This window comes from Cynocephalus volans, chromosome 6, assembly GCF_027409185.1.
Source record: "Cynocephalus volans isolate mCynVol1 chromosome 6, mCynVol1.pri, whole genome shotgun sequence".
Classification (NCBI taxonomy): domain Eukaryota; kingdom Metazoa; phylum Chordata; class Mammalia; order Dermoptera; family Cynocephalidae; genus Cynocephalus; species Cynocephalus volans.
The window spans coordinates 150,547,873-150,568,280 of record NC_084465.1 but is presented as its reverse complement, the minus strand read 5'-3'; the positions used below and the strand labels follow the sequence as shown (position 1 = coordinate 150,568,280).

General features: G+C 37.9%; 1 protein-coding gene across 4 annotated transcripts in view; it reads left to right on the top strand.

Annotated features, from left to right (window-relative positions):
* Positions 1–20,408, top strand: part of NRP1 (neuropilin 1) — a 136,901-nt gene that overhangs the window by 4,052 nt on the left and 112,441 nt on the right. The gene's annotated exons all lie outside the window — the stretch shown is intronic.

Here is a 20,408-nt window from a genome sequence, read left to right as displayed (position 1 = left end):
GGGATTCCAATCCAGGCCAGATCATGTGTCAATGGTATGGAAATCAAATTATGTTAAGCGATTTCTGAGTTCCCCAAACTAAGAAGATTATATTTAAACGTGCGATCTCTCATACTATTTCCTTTTAACACTTTTGGTTTTGGAAATCTTTTGTTAAAAAATGTATATGTATGTATCTCTTTTTTTCTGGAAAGGGGAAGAACTAGAAACCTAAACTCTCACTTGCATTTTTATTAAACTTTGTCATTCCTAACGTACATTGCATCCACAGGTATGCACATTTTATGATTTAAGAACTGTATTCATCTTATTGAGTTTGAATTGAACAAGCAAATTGTCATTGAATAAAAATAAGAAATGTAGGATAAGTCAGATGAGTTTTATACAGTAGATTCATAATTGAAAGATTTATGGAAAATGCTGGAAAATAAATATTAAGGCGCAATGAATACAATGGGAACTCAAATATAAGTCAGTGTTTCATCCAGCTGTTTTGGTCTTACGATCTCCTTCTATTGTTAAGTTACTAAGCATCAGTTGATGCCAGATTTCATTATTATGAAGACATTCTCACTATAGAAACACTTTATTTCAAAGAACTGCTGTATAGACGTTGCTTTCCACAGTATGGAAAGTGTGATTTTGTATCGCATGTAACAGTCTGCTTAGATCCAGGTTTGCTCTTCTCTCTTGACACTCAACAGATCACCTGGCTCTGTATTGCCCACATCATTCTACTTTGTCACCTGCACTTGGTATAGTCTCCAGAGTATTAAACCTGAATATTGATCTTTTATGAAGTTCATATGTATGCAAATAGTATTACCGAAGGAAAATAATACATTTAAATCTCAATTCTAAAGTGTTTCTCAGGTACCAATACGTTTTCCCAAGCTTTAAAATGGGTCAGTTTGATATAATTGTGCACAATGTCTAATAGACTGCTACATCCATTGAACATAAACATTACCACGCAGGCATACTTATTGTTAAAGATGTTCTATTTGCATGCAATTAGTTCTTTTAGAGAAGAACAGATTAATATGAAAATGTTTGAGTTGGTGTAGTAAACTAGTTTTCCATATTCAGGAAAATTAGGTCATCTGGTTAATTCAACATTTTGGTGCCCAGAGAATTAGCCATAAATCCATAGATTGATGATCCGTTTCCAAATAATCAATGCAATAAAAATATGCCAATAAAATTATGCCAAATTCCAATTTAATCTTTGTTCTTTGATTCAGAAGTGCTTCAGGGCATTGTCTTGTGTGGAAGTTGCCATTAATAGAGTGTTTCAGTGACGGCTAGGAAACAGGAAGTTTTGTGTTTTTTTGGCTAATATTCTTTATGGTGGTTTTTAGTGTCAGTCACCTAGACAACCTGGAGACTTGTTATCTATTTTATTTATTTATTTATTCATTCATTCATTCGTTCGTTCGTTCATTCATTTATTTATTTATCTATCTATCTATCTATCTATTTACTGTTGCTATTTGACAATGCTTAAACTGCTATAGGAAATATTTTTAAGAAACTCTGGTAAAACATACTCAAATAATAACATTATTCCAAGAAAATAAGATGCTATTAGATTTCAATGAACTCATGTTTGCTAATCTGTGGTCTGGAAATCATGACCATGCATATGTATAATAAAACAGTTAAAGCATAGTTACTAGGAGTGGTATGCTGGTAAAATGTTTAACTGGCTCTCAGGAGGGGGTGGGTCAGGTCCTGATTTGTAACATTTGCCAATTTACATGGTGTAAATACTTCCACCGTGGCCAATTTCAAACTACTCATGTAATGTAACTGTGCACAGACTTGGAAAGATATGTGCACCATTGGTTCTTGTAAGCTGGTGTTAGCTCCAGCACACAACTGGAGTAGAAGTTTAAGAAGCAAAGCCAGTTGAGTGATTTAATATGCATAAAGTGCTTACAACAGTGTCTGGCACATAGTAAACCTTAAATAATTGTCATAAAATGGTGTGAGGTAGGGTATGGTGAGACTGAAGGAGCACCTTTTTAGCTACTTTTTTAAAGTTAAGATAAATCATGACTGTAGTTTACAGAAAGACAATTTGGGGGATGTCAGCAAGGTAGTCAAGAAACTGATATGGCCAATAAGATTGTTTCCATAAAAATCTTATGATGATGAGGGTTTGCTTGTTTGATTGTTTGTTTAATGCTGCAGAGTAGGGTGATTTCTTACTTGTTGCAACTGAGGCTTTGTTCTCTGTGAAGGTGCCATCTCCTGGCCAGCCTTGAAAGGCTGCTATATTTTGCCTGATAAAGTCAATGGACATGATGCCCATGGAAGATATCTTTGTGCCCTGTTTTGAAGCATTGCTATCTGATCTTTTTTCAATAAAAATAATCCCCAAAAGATGTAGGAAGACCAAAGTAAGACATTGCCTTCGCTATCATTCCAGGCTGATACACATGAATCCTGGTCATCGTTGAAGGTTGCAGTTGAGATTCTACAAATGTGGCACAATTCTTACCTCCTTTTGTAAAGGCTGTGAAAAGAATCCAAGCTTTAAAATCTATAGGTGGTTAGAATTCCCTAGAAAAATGGAAAATACCAAAAACTCTTCAAAGAACAAATTCATAGGTTTCCAAGTTTGTATGAGATGCTCAAAAAGATAGTTTTGGTTTTGCTTGGTGCTTGTTTTGTAGTGGATTTGAGATGACACAAAACTAGGTATGTGAAACCACATTCAAAGAGCTGGTAAACTTTATGTTATCACTTCTATAAGGAGCAAGATGTTCACCTTATTTGAGATATTTAATATTATTCCCTGTTTCAACTATATTGTACATCTAATGGTAGTAAAAAATACTTGGTGTACTGATGTCATAGGGTTTTGGGTAGGATAAAAATGTAGTGGGTACGAAAGCCCTTTGAAAAGTTTAAAATTCTTCACCCAATAAGTTATCATTTTTATTATGATATCTTTAACAACTCGATGATTGTTAAAACATTTGGATATATAAAACTAACTGTACGTCAAACTAAATATACTGATCTAGTAATAGAATGATCCACACATAATACACCCTGCCTTTAGACTTGAAATTGTCAATATTTGTACAGTTAACTTTCACCATGAGAAAGCTCAAAGAGTCGATTTCTTAATACGTTTGCTTATTGAGAAACATTATTGAGACTCAAGTAAACAATTTTCTTTTGTAAGATGTAGGGATGGATCAGTAATTAAATAGACCGGTCAAATAGTTCTGGTAGAAAAAATGTTTTTAATTTAGATTTTTATCATTTTATTTATAATTAGATAAAAACATTATTTCATAATTTTAGTAATACAGTATGCAATCGCAACTTTTCACGTGAATCTCACCAAGACTGACCCAGTTCATGAGTAAACTATGGACCATTGTTTACAAAATAGGTGTTAAGTTTTTACAGTGGCTATGGGGGTAGGGGGATTTCCTTAGGAAAAATAAACGTGTAAGTTGTGCCCTAAAGTTTTTAAATGCAACAATCTGTGTTAATGCTACCACTGAATCAGGTTTCATTTACAAATATGCATCAAAATCATAATACTTCAGTTCTTTTACCTAATGAGGTATGGTGTAGGTTAATTGGTCAATAGAGCAGTAGAGCATCTCAGGACTAACACAGGACTAGGATTTCTCGGTAGATACATTCATGGTTTTATTGTTATGTTGATATAAGAAAGGAGGCTAAAGAATATTTTGAAAAAAGAAGGTGTTAAGGGAATGGAAGGAATGATGATTTCTCTTTTTTTGCACCAGCAAGATCCTGCATGCTTCTACTTGTTAAAGCACACAGTGAAAAGTAGAAAAGAAAGACCAGCTGAGTGTTCTCAGAAAGAAATATTCGTTGTACATTGTAAATGGTTTTCAATGGTTTAAATATATACACTGTACAAGTTAGATCTTGCTCCACTAAAGTTTTCTTTAGTGGTAAGGCAGACATCTTGGATCTCATAAAACTTTATATCTGTATAATAAACAAGAATGTCATTGATACAGTAGTTAGAATTTATGCAACTTTTCCAGTTTCCCAGCAATGCAAACTATCAGCATGATAATTTATAATGGTTTGTGACAAATACTGCTGTGCAAAGAGGTGTGTGGTTACATTCAGATCAGATGTCGTCACCTGGGGAGCAATAAAAATTTCACAGACATTGGGTTAAAAACATTAAGAAAATGAATGTGAAATTCCAGAAAAAGAGTCTGAAAAGTTGGTTGTGTTGCAGGGAGAGAGCCCAGTAGTGGTTTTCTTACTGACAAGATCCTGACTTCAATGCCTGATTTGACTATGCTGTTTCATAGTACAGCATAGATGCTTTTCTGTCTATAATTTAGATTTGTAATCTCTTCTTTGCGTAACCAAGAATAGGTGTGTTTTTCCTAATTTAATGCAGTCAAAGGAAGTTTTCACTTATGCAACTTCAGATGAAATTTAATCACAGTAAAATTAAAATTAAATAGAGATGATATTCAAGTTTTGGAATTGGAATAAGTCACACAATGTTTCTTTAATGCCACTTTAAAAATTATTCAAGCTCTTACAAACTTCGAATCACTGCTACTCTCATTAATTTTCATAGAATATAAACTCACTGAATGAAAATTAATTTGCCCTTAGTTTCTCAAATCTGATTATTTCTGGAAATTAATTATACAGTGGCCACTTAGTAATTTACTAGCAATTTTTGGAATATGTTTTGGTTTAGGTTTCCTTGAGTAATATTTTCTGTTTTGATCATTTTGTTCAGCATGGATTTTTTGCATTAATTTTGATTTTTTAAAAACATTGCATTACAGTAGTATTTAATCTCAATTACTGAGATTTTTAGTTTTGGCTTTTTTTGTCTAAAGCAAGTGCTTCACTCTAGTCTTGTGTTTTAGAGCATCACTTAGACTAAAACAAATTCCTTGTTCTGTGAAAAACAGTAGGTATTTTAAGCCAAGATGCTTCTCCATTTTCTATATGAAATATAGAAATATAGATATTCTTAATTAAAGTATAATATATATTTAGAAAAATATGCCACCTCAGTGTAAAATTTGATAAAATTTTGCAAGGTGAGCACATCCACGTAACCAATCCAGGAACAGAAATTTCCAATTTCATAGAAGTCCCCTGATGTCCACTTTCAGTCACTAACCTTTGCCCTTGAGGGCAACTGCTGTCCTAACTCATGTGGTTCCATTCCTACAAATTTCAAAATCAGACGAAATTAAACTATAGTCTTAGAAGTCTATACATACTATCCTTTGAATTTAGACAGTGATAGAGACTTTTTGGAGTGGTGATAGAAAAATACAAGGGGACTTCAAAAAATTCGTGGAAAAATAGAATTAAAAGATAAAACAAATCTTTCCAATCTAATCAAAAAGCAGAGTCCTACAGAAGCATTTTCTAATTTTTTTCAGTAGCTACTGGAAAAATATCTGTCTGTGTTTCATATACTACAGTTACGTTAAAACAGACACAAAGTTTTCAGTCTGGAGCCTGCTTTATGTGCAAAGCAAATTCAGAAAAATCTTCCTTTGCTTCATTTTTCCTCGTTTCATTCCTGATTTTGATGTCAGGTGACTTCCCAATATGGGCAGTATGAGAGGCACCACCACCAAGCTCAAACTCAAGTCAGTTATAAAACTATTGGGTGGGTAAGAACGAACCCTTCCCAGAACAATGGCTGGCGGATGGTGTCACTGCCACCTGCAGCATCATTGGTCACAGTCAGGCAGATAATTATCTACTTTCTTCCTTTTGTTTTTTCCCCCCTCCCATTAGCACTGATTTAATTTGAACAGAACCCCATGTGTTTAATAAAATTAATTTTCTTTATTATTTCTTACTATAAGCAATCACATTTGATGGTGATGAATTTGGGGTATTACGAGGTTGTCTTGTGTTAGGCATTTCTGTCATTTAAAACAAGCAACCTTTATGAGAAGCTGAAGGAGGTTAGTTGAAATCTTTTCAAATTGAATCAACATGTGCATAGCATTTCCAACCAGATTTCACTTTGGGGAGCAGGCACTTAAGAATTCATCCAAGGGAAACATATGCCTTCAGCCGGCATGCATATTCTCATCTCCTTTCTCTCCAGCATAAAACTTGATACTTGCATGCATGCTGACATGCAGAAGCACACACACAAACACATATGTGCGTGTAAAAGAGGCTGAAAAATAAACTAATTGCAGTGGTGTAATCAACAAGGCTGGTAATTAAGCCTAAAGAACAAGAGACAACATTAGTGTTCGGATCAGGTTCCAAATGCGTCTTAATTGGGTGTTTGTAATCAATCCTGATTGTAAGAGTCGGTGACTTGGCAGTACCGAGCACCTCGAAAGAAGGTTTCTCCTGCTATTGTCTGGTTGACAGGCCTGTGTCTAGTATCTAGGTCAGTTAGTGCTGTGTCATGGTTGAAATAATTCAGTCTTTACATAGCTTAGAAAGTGAAGTACGTTCATTCAGAGCTCTACCAAATTCTGTGGAAGAGCAGAGAGAAAAACAAAACAACCATCTTTTGGCTTTTTTTCCACTCAATTCCTTTAAAAAGTTCAAGTTCACTGAGAAGAACTTTTGTCTTATAACCTGGTTTTCCTCCTCATTAAGCCCAGGTCTATATTGCTAGATCTTATTTGGTCAACATGTTTTTTCTCCTTTAATTTAAATAATCATAGAGTGGAAAGGAATGGTTATGGCTGGTTCTTACTTTGGGGTCCTCAATTTGTGGCCGCCACGGCGCCAAGCACACCATGCACATGATCTCACTTAATTTTTCTATCATCCCCATTTTACAGATGACAGCCCTGAGGCTTAGAGAAGTTGAATTAACAGAGCCCAAACGCTCATGCTGCATGAAATGTCTTTCCACCTTTGTGATCGAAATCACACTTGTGATGTGCCATTGGAATAAGAAAATTCTTATGAAATGTTGCCAACTTAGTTTTTATTCAAGCAGCCATTCTCTTCTATGAACTACCTCACACAAATGTTTATATATAAACCAACCGATTAAAAACAAGTTTAATTTTTAAACTTTCAGTTTACATTAACAACTTGAGAAATCCGTGCACAGAAACTTCTAACCAATTGGTGATTTTCCACTCAATCGAAACTTGCCTTAACTTAGGAATGGAAATATTGAGAGGTAAATATCTAAATTCTGGTCCTTTTGGTTGATGGAGATTGAAACACAAAGCACATATAAATGCAATATTTATTTGAGCTTGACAACCAGGCAACACACGTGTTCGATTTATGCAATTGGTTAAAAGGACATATGAGATACCAGCTGTGTCCAGTGCTTAGTCTCAGGCCCAGAAATAAGAAGGCTGTATTCCCTTCCAGACACTGGTCATTTACTTAATCTCAGGCAAATGTCAGGAAAGTGTTTCTCTCCCGCAGTTCCCCTATTCATAAAATTTTGATAATTGTATTTGCCACAGTGGCCCCGTAAGGGTTACAGGGAGAATGTTTGCTCAGGCACTGGGTTCCTATGAGAAACAGAAGAGTGTTTTTTGAAAAGAAACAGATGCTCCAGAGCATTTTGTTTTTATCTGGGCAGATACTTTGTACAAGCAGCCGACCAGGTTGGAGGTGACTGCTTGCTGCTTCTGTGATAGATTGGCATGTCACGGAGAGGGCTTCCAGTCCAGGGCTGAAAGAGGATGCTAAATGTCTCTTTATTCAAGTTCTTAGATTTTTTTTAAAAACAGCCAGAGATCAGTCAGTATAGTCACCATTCCAAGTCCTTGTCTGACTCTCCAACCAATGGCTGCTGTGAGCAGGGCTGCTATATTATGTAAGATATAAGCAATCAGTAAAATGGCATGGGAAAAAAATGAATGCGGTCAAAATCTTAGACAGATAACTTCAAAAAATTTAAAAGCACTAAATTCTCAAATTTAAAGAAAAAACACACTCTTGACTCAAAAATAAAAAGGACACAAAGCTTTCACAAACTTGGTAGCACTGAGGCTGACTTGGTCTGACAAGGGATTATGTTGTTTTTAGACGTAGTAACCCCTGGCTAAATTAGATCGCTGCTTTACCTTTTTAAATCTTGGTTCAAACTTGTCTGTATATTTTTGAATATATTGAGAAAGTAAGAGTTTATTTGTTAACAAATTAGGTCACAAAAAAGATGATTAAGATAAATTTAAATTTTAAATTTCTAGATCAAGCCACTCTTTTGGGAAAATGGCAGCTAGTAAAAATGACAAATCCCAATTCATTGGACAGTCTGCCATCTCTCTCCCCTAACACTCTACCTACACTTCTAACACCTGTCTGTAGGTTCTTCATTGTAACTATATAGGTAAGGGTTTGTCTCCGCATTGGGTGGTAAACTCCACAATGGCAGAAACCATGTCCTACTTATATTTTACCCTCCACAATCCAACAGAATGCTTTGCACATAATAGGCACTAGTTTATTTAAACTAAACAGGTAGCACCTTTATTGAGATTGAAATCTGGTATATAAAGAGTAGAGGTGAAAAAGCACAATGTTTCCTTGAGTAGGGTCTGTGGTTCACAGTAGGCAATATGGAGGGGAGCCCAGCAAAACTGGGTGGAGAGAGAGGGAAAGGGGCAATTCTGATAACTGCTCAAGTGGGTGGTCAGTCTGAATGGCAGCCTCTCTTGGAAAGGATTTATGGCAGTCACTTCCTGGAAGTAGAGGTGGTGGCTGCTTTTCTGCATTCCAGGAATCTGGCCAGATCCACCCCCTCGACCCCCCTCCTCCCTCTAGCCTAGTCAGAGGCATTGGGACTTGAAGTTTGGAGCCTCCGATTCCCAGCAGCACAGGTAGGGGTTACAGATCGTCTGGAGAGGGACAGAGCAGCAGAAGCATGCTTTTTACCCAGTCACAGCATGCCCCTGTCCTCCATCGTGTGTATTGTGGGACCAGGTTGCCAAGCTTAACTCCATGTTTGGAACCTATTTGAGACTTGGCTCTGCTAGAGCTCCTTTCAGCACCAAAACTGTGCTAGCAGCCTCTTCACTTCTACAAGGGGTAACCCATAATTTTATTTTTCAAGGAGGGGCGACACTAGGCTGAGGGAAGGGTGAGGTTATTTTAGCACTGATGGAAATTTTCTTTTCTCTAAGGAAAAAAGTTTTGTTTTCCTTTCCCTTTATTCCAATGCCAGATTCTTTGTCCATGGCTGGGGACACTATGGAGTAACTATTTGGATATATAGGATCAGGCTTTCAAGACACATCCTCACTTCCATCTTCAGCCTGATGTGTGTGCTAGCTCATTAACATGAGCTGGGGATTTCTGATTGTCAGGGGACTGTGTTAGTGGCTCCCTGTGAAAAAGGGCTCTGGTGAGAATTAGGGATGTGGCTATATAATTGCACCTCTGCCATTCATTCCCATCTGTGAGACAGGAGACAGGTCAGCTGGGCTGGCTCATGATATATGAACGGCTTGATTATGGCACTGTTAATACTGCAGCTCTGACAGTGTTAACAAGTGCAGCTCAGGAAGACGTAACAATGACCAGGTTGCCTACATCAGGGTCTGGTTGAGTAACATTACCCAGACACAGCTTCAATTTTGGGGAAAAAAAAAAAAATGCTTTCTTTCCTCTACCTATCTCAGTAATGCAGTGTTGATGAGCTAATGTAAGTGGAAGTATCTTATGAATACAAGGGAAATATGTTAAATAAATCCGAGGTATTACTATAACAGGAAGGGCATCCGTGGGTTTTGTTCCTTAAAATAAGTTCAGACTGTAAACAATAACGTCTGCATCCTTAGGAGGAGACGCTTATAAATATTACAAAAGCACTGCACATTTCCACAACAGAGATAGTATCTCACGCTCAGCGTGCATTCAGCCAACGAGAATTTCTGAATGTCCTTCTAATGTTACGTGTGTTACAGCTGCAGTCCTCTAAAAGTCTAGATGGGTGGAGTTTCCGGAAAATATCATAGAAGATGCTGTCTCAATGTCACAAACTTGGTGATAATAGCACCGATGGCTTTAAAAATTTGATTTTTTTCCCATGTGTGCCTGAGGACTTTTGTAAATATGTTCAGTACATTCAGACCGTAAACCAACCCGTACTTAAATAGCAAAGCTGGGGTCAATAGCACTGTGGTTATTACACAGGGATGCCAGCCCTTCCCAATCAACAGAATAGTGCCATTATGTTCATTTCCAAGCAAGGGGAAACTACATGGATTTTTAAACATAAATTCATGGGAAAAGCAGCTGGGAAAATAAACGTTTTTAAAATGATGCTTCGTCCCATTCTTGTCCCTTTTCTTCTATTTCTAGTAACCCCAGTCTGGTCCTTTACCCTTGCCCTTCCCCAATTTCTGGTTGTGACAGATTCCCCAATAGCAGGGGTGGGGGGAAGGTGGGGGACGGAGATTTCTCAGTGACAACGCAGAAGAGCATGTTTGCAGGAAAGACCTTGGAATCATGGCAGAGGTTACTGATCCAGTTCCTTCTCCTCACCTCACCTGCATGACTGGCCTTATGTGATATAAATAATATCTGCAGCCTTTCAAAAGTACTCTCAGCCCCTTTTCGTTTGAAACAGCTACAGGCATGGCTGGGAGATCTAGCAGAAGGGACTTGCTTTCCTTTTTGTGGGACCATTGTGGGCCCCCATGGGTCAAATGGATTCTGCAGGACTTTCCTCTTTAGGAGTAAGAGAAATTCTCCTTGGGCCTTGTCACCCTTCAAATAAATATTTCATTTCTCTATCTCTTTCCTGTTACCACCAAGGGTATTGGAAGGGTTGACTGCAATCCAGAACTCCACTTTCTCATTAAACCCTCTTCAGCATAGTTTCTGTCCCATCCAGGTGTCTGCAACTGCTTGTTCAAATGTTATGCTCTAGTTTCTGTCCTGAGGCTCCAAACCATTGATATTTCTTGGCTGTATTTTTCAACCCTTGTACGACATTAGACACAACTGGCTGCTCCCTACGTGTTGGAACTTTCTTCTCGCCTGCATCTCATGGTGTAGTGCTATCTTGGTCTCTTCACTTCTCTGACCACTTCTCTTTTTTTCTTCTTTTTCTCCACCACCACCACAATATAGGCATTTACCAAGGTTTGCCCCAGATCTCTTTCTCTTTGGATAACCTTTTTGATCTTAGCCACTTGGCTCAGAAAATACCCATGTTTCTGGCCAGCCCTAGATCTGATCTAAATGTTGGACTCAAACTTCCAAATTCTTTCTGGATGATGTTGACTCTTTAGATCAGTGATCATCTCCACAAATAAGAAATCAAACTTTGCATTTTCCCATGCAAACGACTCTCTGCTGTTTCCTTCATTTCCTTTTTATCCAAATTTGAAACTCTAGAACATCTCTTGATTCAAATCTAGTCAGTTTAAAGGCCTCTAGATTACAGATTTGCAATGTCTCTCACACCTTTTCTGTTACATTGCTGCTGCTGCCACCCACATTCTAACACTTTTTAATCTGTCTCTGGTGCTATTGCACTAACCTCCTAAAGGGGCTTTCCTCCTGCACTCTGCTTGGAAACACTTAAGAGAATCTATTTCTTCCTCACTTCTGTCTGCCTCTCGGCCTTCCCCAGTGTAGCTCACATCTGTCTCTTTGCCCTTATCTCCTGTGGGTTTCCTGTACCTTCTAGCTAAAATGGTCACCTTGTAGCTCTTCAAACTCACCCCTGCTTTCCCAGGTATATGAAGGGTAAATGCCCTTTGCATACTTACATCTCTCTGTCAAAATGAAATGATTCTTCCTTCATAAAGCCACTTTTAATGACCAATGACCAATTAAATGTGGCCTTCCTCTGCCCCATGACACCCCTGAGAATTGTGTTTATGCATCATTCATGCTTATGATATTCCATATTGTGTTATAATCATTCATATTCTTCTGTTTGCCCACTCAATCAGAGGGTATTTATGAACAGGGACTGGTATTGTTTTCTACCACTCGCAGAGCCTTGCATAGTGCTTTGCCTGTAGTAGATGCTCAATGAATATTTGCTGAATTGAGCTGACCAAGTGACATCCAACATGTCTTCTCCAGCACAGGAAGACCAAGTCAGCTGGCTTGGAGCAAAAGTTTAACTTAATCAGACTATAAAAATGCACACTTGTACTATTCATTTACATGGTAAACCCTCCATTTTCCTGGGTAGTGGAATCAGACTTACATTTTTTCTCTAAAAACCTCTATTTTTAAAAGCCTGAACTTTTACATATGAGTAACTTGAGCTAAATCCCCCCAAAACAAGCAGAAGTAGTGCGTGCCTGAAAGCTTTTCTTTCTGTCTCACATTTGTCTCCATAATCTGTTTTGGAGTTAGAGGCATAAGTTGTATTAACATTGTAGGCATATGTCCTGGTTGCTGAGTGTTTTCTGACATCTGCACAACTCTTGGGACTTTGTGTCACAATTCTGTGTACTTTGTCTATTGTATATTCATATCTGGGCTCGTGTCCAAACCACCTTTACATAAATTCTACACAAATAATTTAGAGCCTTCTTCCTTTCCAGCTGGCAACCCCAATAAATGTGCACGTTAACTTCATAGCAGGCTTGCCAGGGAAGATGTGCAAAGTGAACTTCTCTGTTAGAGAAGTGAACATCGGATGCATTCCTTGCAGAATGGTGTAAATGTGTTAGTCTATACCACCAGAAAAATAATAAGCCCTATGTCCTAGATAAAGACACTACCTGGACAAGTGCTACCCAGGGATGGCCTTGCTGGGGCGTTTTTTGAGGTGGGCAGTGAGGGATTTCTGCTCCTCGCCTGGCTGACACCTCTTCCATCATAGCAGTGTTCCCTACGTGTTTCTTAAGGTTGTGTGGCACATTGGGCTAGTGGCAGCCCAAGAGGAAGAGGCAAAGTTGTAGCAGGTGCACAACTGCACCTGCAACAGCAAGGAACAACCCCCACCACCACCACCACCACCAGCCATCACAGCTAGTTGTTGTGTTTCTTACCAGCTCCCCAACGTCACTATCTACACCTACTTTTCTGGGATATTTTCAAATGTTTCTGTTGTCTGTCTATTGTAGCAACAGGGGATAGTGCTTCCTCATTCTCACACGCCTAGTTTGTCTGCACCCACAGAACAGACAGAAGATAAGCTCTTGCATTTTCGCAGGGATGAAAGATCAGTGAGCCAGGGGCAGCAGCATCCCCTGATCGTACCCTCAGCTTATTCTACTCTGTGCCAGCCCTGTGTGGACCATGTACATTGTTATCTTGAGAAACTTGCTTAGTGAGTGGCGTGGCCTTCCTGTGTGATGCCTGCAGGTACCTATTGTGATCCAGAGTTCTCCAAGTCACTTGGCCTCTAATTAGCTGTGGGCTCGACTGTTTCATCTTTCGGGGCCTTCGTTTCCTCATCTGTGAAATGAAAGGCATGGGTTCTGCTCTTGAAGCCCTTTTGACTCTAATATAATAGCATTCTATTTCTCCAGGTAAACTCTGTGCTGTCAAGCACATTCCAAAGATGTCTTTTCTGATGGTTTAACCTGGCCCCATCCCTGGGCCTTTCTCTGGCCTTTGACGAGCTCTCTGCTCCTCCCTCACCCCCAGCTTTCCCTTTCTTCTCTTTTTCCTAGATCTAAGCTGCTACTCCAGCCCAGCCCAGACCCCCATGCCTTTTGCAGCACAGTCTTCATACCCCCTCCTTCACTGAGACACATATGGTATGTCAGTTTTCTACCTAAATCGTATTGGACATTTTCAACTCTATTTTGGCAAAATTTATTCTAAGAATTGTCCACTTTTTCACCTAGACCTTAATCATATCCACAAAACGATATGAGAATATTTCAAAAAGTTCCTGGAGAAATGAAATTAAAGAGGTAATGTGAATCTTTCCGTGAACTTATTGAAGATCCCTCGATTATATTTAATCAATTATTTAAAAGAACTGGGAATGTGGTCCTCAGAAATTCTCACTTATTGTTCTGCTCTTGCTGAAGATAACGTTTGCTGTCAGTGGAAATTTTTGTAGGAATGAGCGGTTTGGTCTTGAAACCAGATGAGCTGCAAGCCATGTCTGAGGTGATCTTTAGCTGTTGTTGATATCCTGAGTGTATTAACCTAAACTTGGATTTGATCGCTAACCCAAAAGCAGCTTCCACCTTATCTTGCTGTGCTGCATAGCTTGTTAAAATTAGATTGTAAAGAATAGGAATTACATTGATAAAAAATACAAGGGGATGACAACAGTGATTTTGTTAATGAGTCCACCCCACACTTGATATCTCAAAGGCAGCGTAAGCGATGTAATAAGCTACGTATCTATTTGTAAAACAGTCTCAAATTAAGGAGCTTGTTCAGATGCCATTGTAAAAATAATTTTCTGAAATTGTGGTCTATCAACAGGAGATAAGATGGCACTTTGTTGTCGCCTGCTGAGGCCCATTATGAATATTCTATTTCAGAAGCAAATCACACTATAAATACAATGTTCAGATTCATTTATTCCCACAATAGCATTTTTGCAAAGGTGCAATTTCATAATTTGACTTAGCATTGATAGCATATCATCATTTCATGGTTCTTTATCACCACTGGTTAATTCACACATCCTTGGAAAATTGTGTATTTGTACCAGACCCATTTTAAAGTGAAATAACCAAAATGTATAGAGATAAAGTAACTTGCCAAAGGCTGAACAATGACAGATATGTGTTTAAAAACACGTCGTCCTTCTAAGTGTGTTCTTCACACATCTGACTAGGCACTTCTGAACAATTTAGACATAGATTTGTTACCGATGAAAATTAGAAACTTGGTTTAAAAAAATGCAGTTCCTTTAAGATGCAAATATAAACAGGGCCTGAAATGAATAAATGTTAATTATACTTTTTTTCTCTATTTGGTCTTCCTGAGCCCTATTTTTGTTAAAGCGAATAATTAACAGTGGACTAACATCTAAATTTATTTAGCTAATTCCCAGTATTAATAGGAAAATGTCTAAACACTGGGATAAAAAAGGAATTTGAACTGTCAACCCACTTTATTTTTGTCAATACGTCTTTCCTGAGACTAACTTTGAAACTTAAACTATGTTTCTTATCAATGTTGTTTAAGCATTTGCTTTACATATTGAATATTATACAAGCCTTGAGATTGATGGTAAACATAAGTTCACTGTATACTTAGAAAAAAAAATACCTGGTAATAAATTCAGAACTCACAAACTTGGAAATTGGGGGACAGTCAGGCAATTTCTTAAACATTGCTTCTTTGTACACCAAAATTCTTCCTCTGAAAACTTTAACTGTTGCGTACTACCTCATTCATTCATTTATTCGATAAGTATTTATTGACCAACTAGTATGTGCCAATCACTGTTTCAGTGACAGAGCAGTGAGCAAAACAGATATCTTTCCCCGCCCTCATGGTATTTCTATTCTAGAAAGACACTGATTAACCGAGACCTGCTCCTTAAGGAGCTGTCCCTTGTGCTGCCTCCACCCGCTTCCAGCTTTCCGATCCTCATTATCTCCCCCTGCAGGTTCCAAGGGAGGCCCACTTGGGACCTGGATCTTGCTCTAAACAAGATGCAGATAAAAAAACATCTGGCTGAGGCAATTGTTGGCTGGGCATCAAGTGTGTTCCTGGTTGTTGGTGCTCTGACTGTAACCCTCTGGGCTTCTAGACCCTCTGTGATTCATCAGCTGGGCTACTCTTGTTTCCCAAGTTCACTCAATCCCTGAACCCTGGATAATTGACCAGCATATGCCTGTTCTCCACATAAGACACTCAATGGCTAGTTCTAACCTCAGTCCTTGACTCCGTTGCCTGTAATTATAGGTTCCACTCAATCTCCTTTCACCGTCTAAAGTACTGTGCCCCCTGCTCCACAGTGACAGGACTTATGTCATAATGGGGGACTGAACAAAGTCACCGATGGCTTTTTGCAGTTGGTTCGTAGTCTCAGCAGCCATTTCACTAGCTCTTCAAGTGGCACAAATTAAACATAAAAGATAAAAACAAACTTTAGAAAATCTTTTCATCCCCATATCCCAAGCCAGGTTATAAAAATAATAATTGTTCAAAAAACATTAATGACTAAATCAATGAGAGATCTTTTCATCCCCTCTTCATCTCTTTGCACTGAAGGCTCTCCTGCAGGTGACAAACAGCAGTAGAACTAGAAAAAAAATACATATCCTCAAGGAAACATGCAAGAACTTGAACAGTGATAAAATTTGACGGGAGGTAGAGACTGGGATGTTCATGATTATAGGATGTCTCCTTAACATACCTAGTGAAAAAGTGTCTACCAGTAACATACCTAGTGAAAAAGCAAGACAGTAGATCCCATTTCAGACATTTGGAGATGCTTTCAAACATTTTAGGTAGAGATGCTCAAAAAGGAGCTTAAGAAATGGAAACAACACAGCTGGACATAGAGATTGGAGATTCATTGGGTGGCCGAAGTTGTAGAACTTGACATTTCTTAGAAGGGCAAGCAGAGAAAGGAAGGAAATGAGGGCTTAGGGGGAAAAGCCACTTTCTTGGGATGGGTTAAGCATAGAGAGTGTTCGAAGGAGAATGGGAAGGGGTTAGGATAGAGGCACCAGAATTAGAACAGCGTCTGGCCACCGAAAGCTGCTGAAGTGAGAGTTTCAGAAAGGAAAACATGGTTCACAGGATCAGATACTGGAAAGACATATAAGAAATTGTAGACGTGGGAGATGCAGTAACTGGGCTCATGGGGACTCTTGAGGAAGCCATTTCACCAACTCTTGGGGTGATATGTCCTAACACAAGGCACAAAGCATCAAACACATATGAAGAAACAGACCATGAATGTAAACCGTTCTTTTTTCCTTTTGGATTTGAAAGAAATATACATAAAACATTCTATTGCTTTAGAAGCAAGATGATCAAGTTCAATGCTGTGTGTTTCACTTTTTAGTCTTAAGGGAAGGAGGAAAACTAGAATTAACTTCCCAAATCTGTAACATAGACCCATCAAAGAGGGCAAGTATATTTCACATTTTGTGATGCCTCTGATTGATGCACAGTGGTCGTCTGTAGTACCCTTTAGAAACTTATTGGAAAGAAGTGGACTAATAGGTTGCAATGCCTGCCATGGGCTTGAGGGGAAACCAGGAGCACAAGTGCCACAAATCTGCCACCTCCAATCCATATGCAGAAGCAGCCAATTTTGGAAATAGGCTAACTATGGAACGGTGGAGAAAAGCTTTATTTGCAACGAACACTTTTATAAATTAAATGATGTATATTTATTTTTCTTAAGCACAGAGTTCTCAGAAATAAATTTTAAAATCTAATTGTTCTATAAATCCAGTGACAACTTTTAGATTAACTTCTAGGTTTTAAATAAAGTCTAGTGTATGTATTCTGTATCATCACTTTTTTAAAACTTAAGGTGTATGGATTTTTTTAAATCATCATTATTTTTAAAGTTCTAAATAAAAGTTTTCTCTGGGGTTTGGCAAATTCTATATTTTATTTTGCACGATAAGCCTTCTATGGAGATGTGTACACACACCAGGATTACATATGCATGAGGGAATCAGGCTGCATATTTTTCCCTTAAGTAAATATTGAAAAAATACAAGAAAATAAATAATCCTACCACTCAAAAATAATAACTATATATATTTTGGTATCTTTTTTCAGCCCATTTTCTTTGCATTTAGAAACATGCACATATTTTAAGAATTGATATTATTCCCTATAGACAATTTTATCCTACCATTTTCTCTTAAAATTACATTTTAAGTATTATATTAGGCCCTTAAACATCTTTTAAAACACGCCTTTTATAAATCACATTATCTTTTAAAAATAATAATTTTTATTCAGACTTCTTAGGATATTTATAATGCTTTTAATTATTCAAAATTATAAATAATTGTAAATACTGGTGGATGAACATCTGTACTCATAAGTCTTTATGTGTCTTTGGAAATTTCTGTAGAAGAGATTTCTACAAGTATGGTTCCTGAACCAACGAATAAGGACAGAATTAAGATTCTTGATACATATTACCAACTTGCTTTAGTGGGTAGTTCATGGCAGTAGGGAAGGTTGGTGAGGTTTACTTTAAAACTATATCCATATTTTCAAAGAAATTGATTTTTTTATGACATAAATTGGTATTTTAAATAAGAAGTTTGTGCACTTTCTGAGAAGAACCAGATAGTAAATATTTTATGCTTTGCTGGCAAGATAGTCTCTATCTCAGCTGCTCAGCTCTCCCATCATAGTGTGAAAGTAGCCATGGGTAACAGGCAAGTGAACAAGCACAGCTGTGTTGCAATAAAACTTTATTTACAAAAACAAGCAGTTGGACAGATTTAGTCTATAGGCTATAGTTTGCTGATCTCTGTCTTAATTGAAAATTCTGCTGTTTTGGAAAAACATCTGAATCTGTGGCTGTCAAGAATCAGGAGCTGTGCTTTGCAATGTTCTCTTTATGAAGATTTGAGATTGTGGGATCCTGAATCCTAGTTATAGTCTAGGGAAGGGAGTAAATCTGCTTTTGTTGCAAAAGGATTTGGAAACTAAGCAAGGAAGCTATGAGTCAGCCTGTTGTTTCAACATATGCAGAGTATGGAGAAGTCTAGAAAGTTAGGCTTCTGTTTGCCTCTGCCAGACAGCTGTAGCTCTGTCCTGAGTCTTTTCTTAGTTTGCTTTCTTGAGAAATTCACTTCAGCTCCCCAGAAGTAGTCACGTCCATGTATACAAATTAATTTCACTCAATATTGATTCAAAGTCTCTATCATGCATTAATCCCCGCATTTCTACACAATTATTAAGAAAACCAAGCTTGAAACCGGAAGGAAAAACAATTCTGAGAAATAACTTTGTTCTCATGAAACCTACCCAACAGGCAATATTTTTCCCAGATGTTAAGCATACAATTGCTTTTCCTTAGGTGACCCTTTACAAAGCAGCTAAAAGACATCACATATTATCTTTAACAAAAGTGTAAAACACAAAGCAAATAAGCCAAGCATAATTTCCTAAATAATGCCACTATGTCGTAGATAACTTGCAGTTATCTGTCAAGGAAAGTTGTAAACTGACCACAAAGATAAAATACATTGTACCATATTATTTTAGTGGTTGCCTGCCCTGCCTTATTCCCTTATTGCTTCTGAAGGTGCTTTGAATTCAGAATCTTTATGTTAAAATAGAGGTTGAAGGAAGTTGCTTCTAGTGACTATCAGATCTTGCATAGATGCAGGGACACATACACGCAGGCCTTATGACCCCCAGTATGCAAAGGCAGCTGCTTTAGTAAACACTACATGTGAGTCCAGCAGTGGCTTTTTGCTCATTGTTCCTGTCTCTTTTATTTATGCTGGTGAAACAATGTGAGCTGAATGTAGACAGCTTTCTGCCAATAATAGAAGCGTGTTTGCCGGCTAGCCCAAGCAAGTCACAAAGAGATGGGAAAAAATGGACTTAACCTTTCCAAATTAACATAAACCATAACTTTCCTGCACACACACATGCCAGACATGTATAACAGCTGGAGTTAAAATTTTGGTTAGAAATAGTTTTTTACTATAAGACCCCAAATGGTGTTCCCATCATTATAAACTTTTAGGCAGAATATATATTTTTTTAAATGTATGGAATTTTATGAAAAGACACATACTGTTTGGCAACTAACAGAGAATATGACCCCAGATTTGCACTCTGACCTCTCTATTTGATGCATGAAGGAAGTGGAGTTTAGGCAGTGAGTGACTTGCCCAGTGAGTGGGTCTATGGTGAGAACTCTGTTCTGTTTCCCAGGACAGTGATCCCAGATCACACTTCCTCTTCAGCCATATTACTTTTCCTCTTTGTTATTTGTTCCAGGTCGTGCATCTTCATGATTTGCTGCTTTAGGATACATGCACCCCTTTTGCAGCTAGTCCTTCAGGGGGGTTATAACTTACTCTGTGTCATCCTTGAGGGTAAAACAGGGACCAATGGATAGAACTTACAGTCCTAATATACCATGACAAAACTTCTGGCTTTAATAAAATATTATTTCCAGGTTACCAGGTTCAATTTTGAAGTATTTTAACTTGAAAAGGGCACAAATTTTTTTTAAAAAGGTTTTAATAGAATATATGCTGTATGTTTGGACAAATGCAATTCAGCATACTATAATAATTATTGTCCATCTAAATACATGACAGCAAATCTGCAGAACTGAGTTACTGGGGAGGTTACCCTAAATCATTGATTCACACCACTCTTCCTGTGTGCTGTGGATTGGTCCATTGTAACATATCACAGAGAGCTCGTGTGTAGCCTGGCAGGGCACCCTGTCACAGTACACATTTTTCTATAGCAAATCATCCAGCAATTACAAAGAATTGATCTGACTGTTTACATCAATCTGGTTGTGTGGATGCTTCTGCTTTTTGGGTTTCATT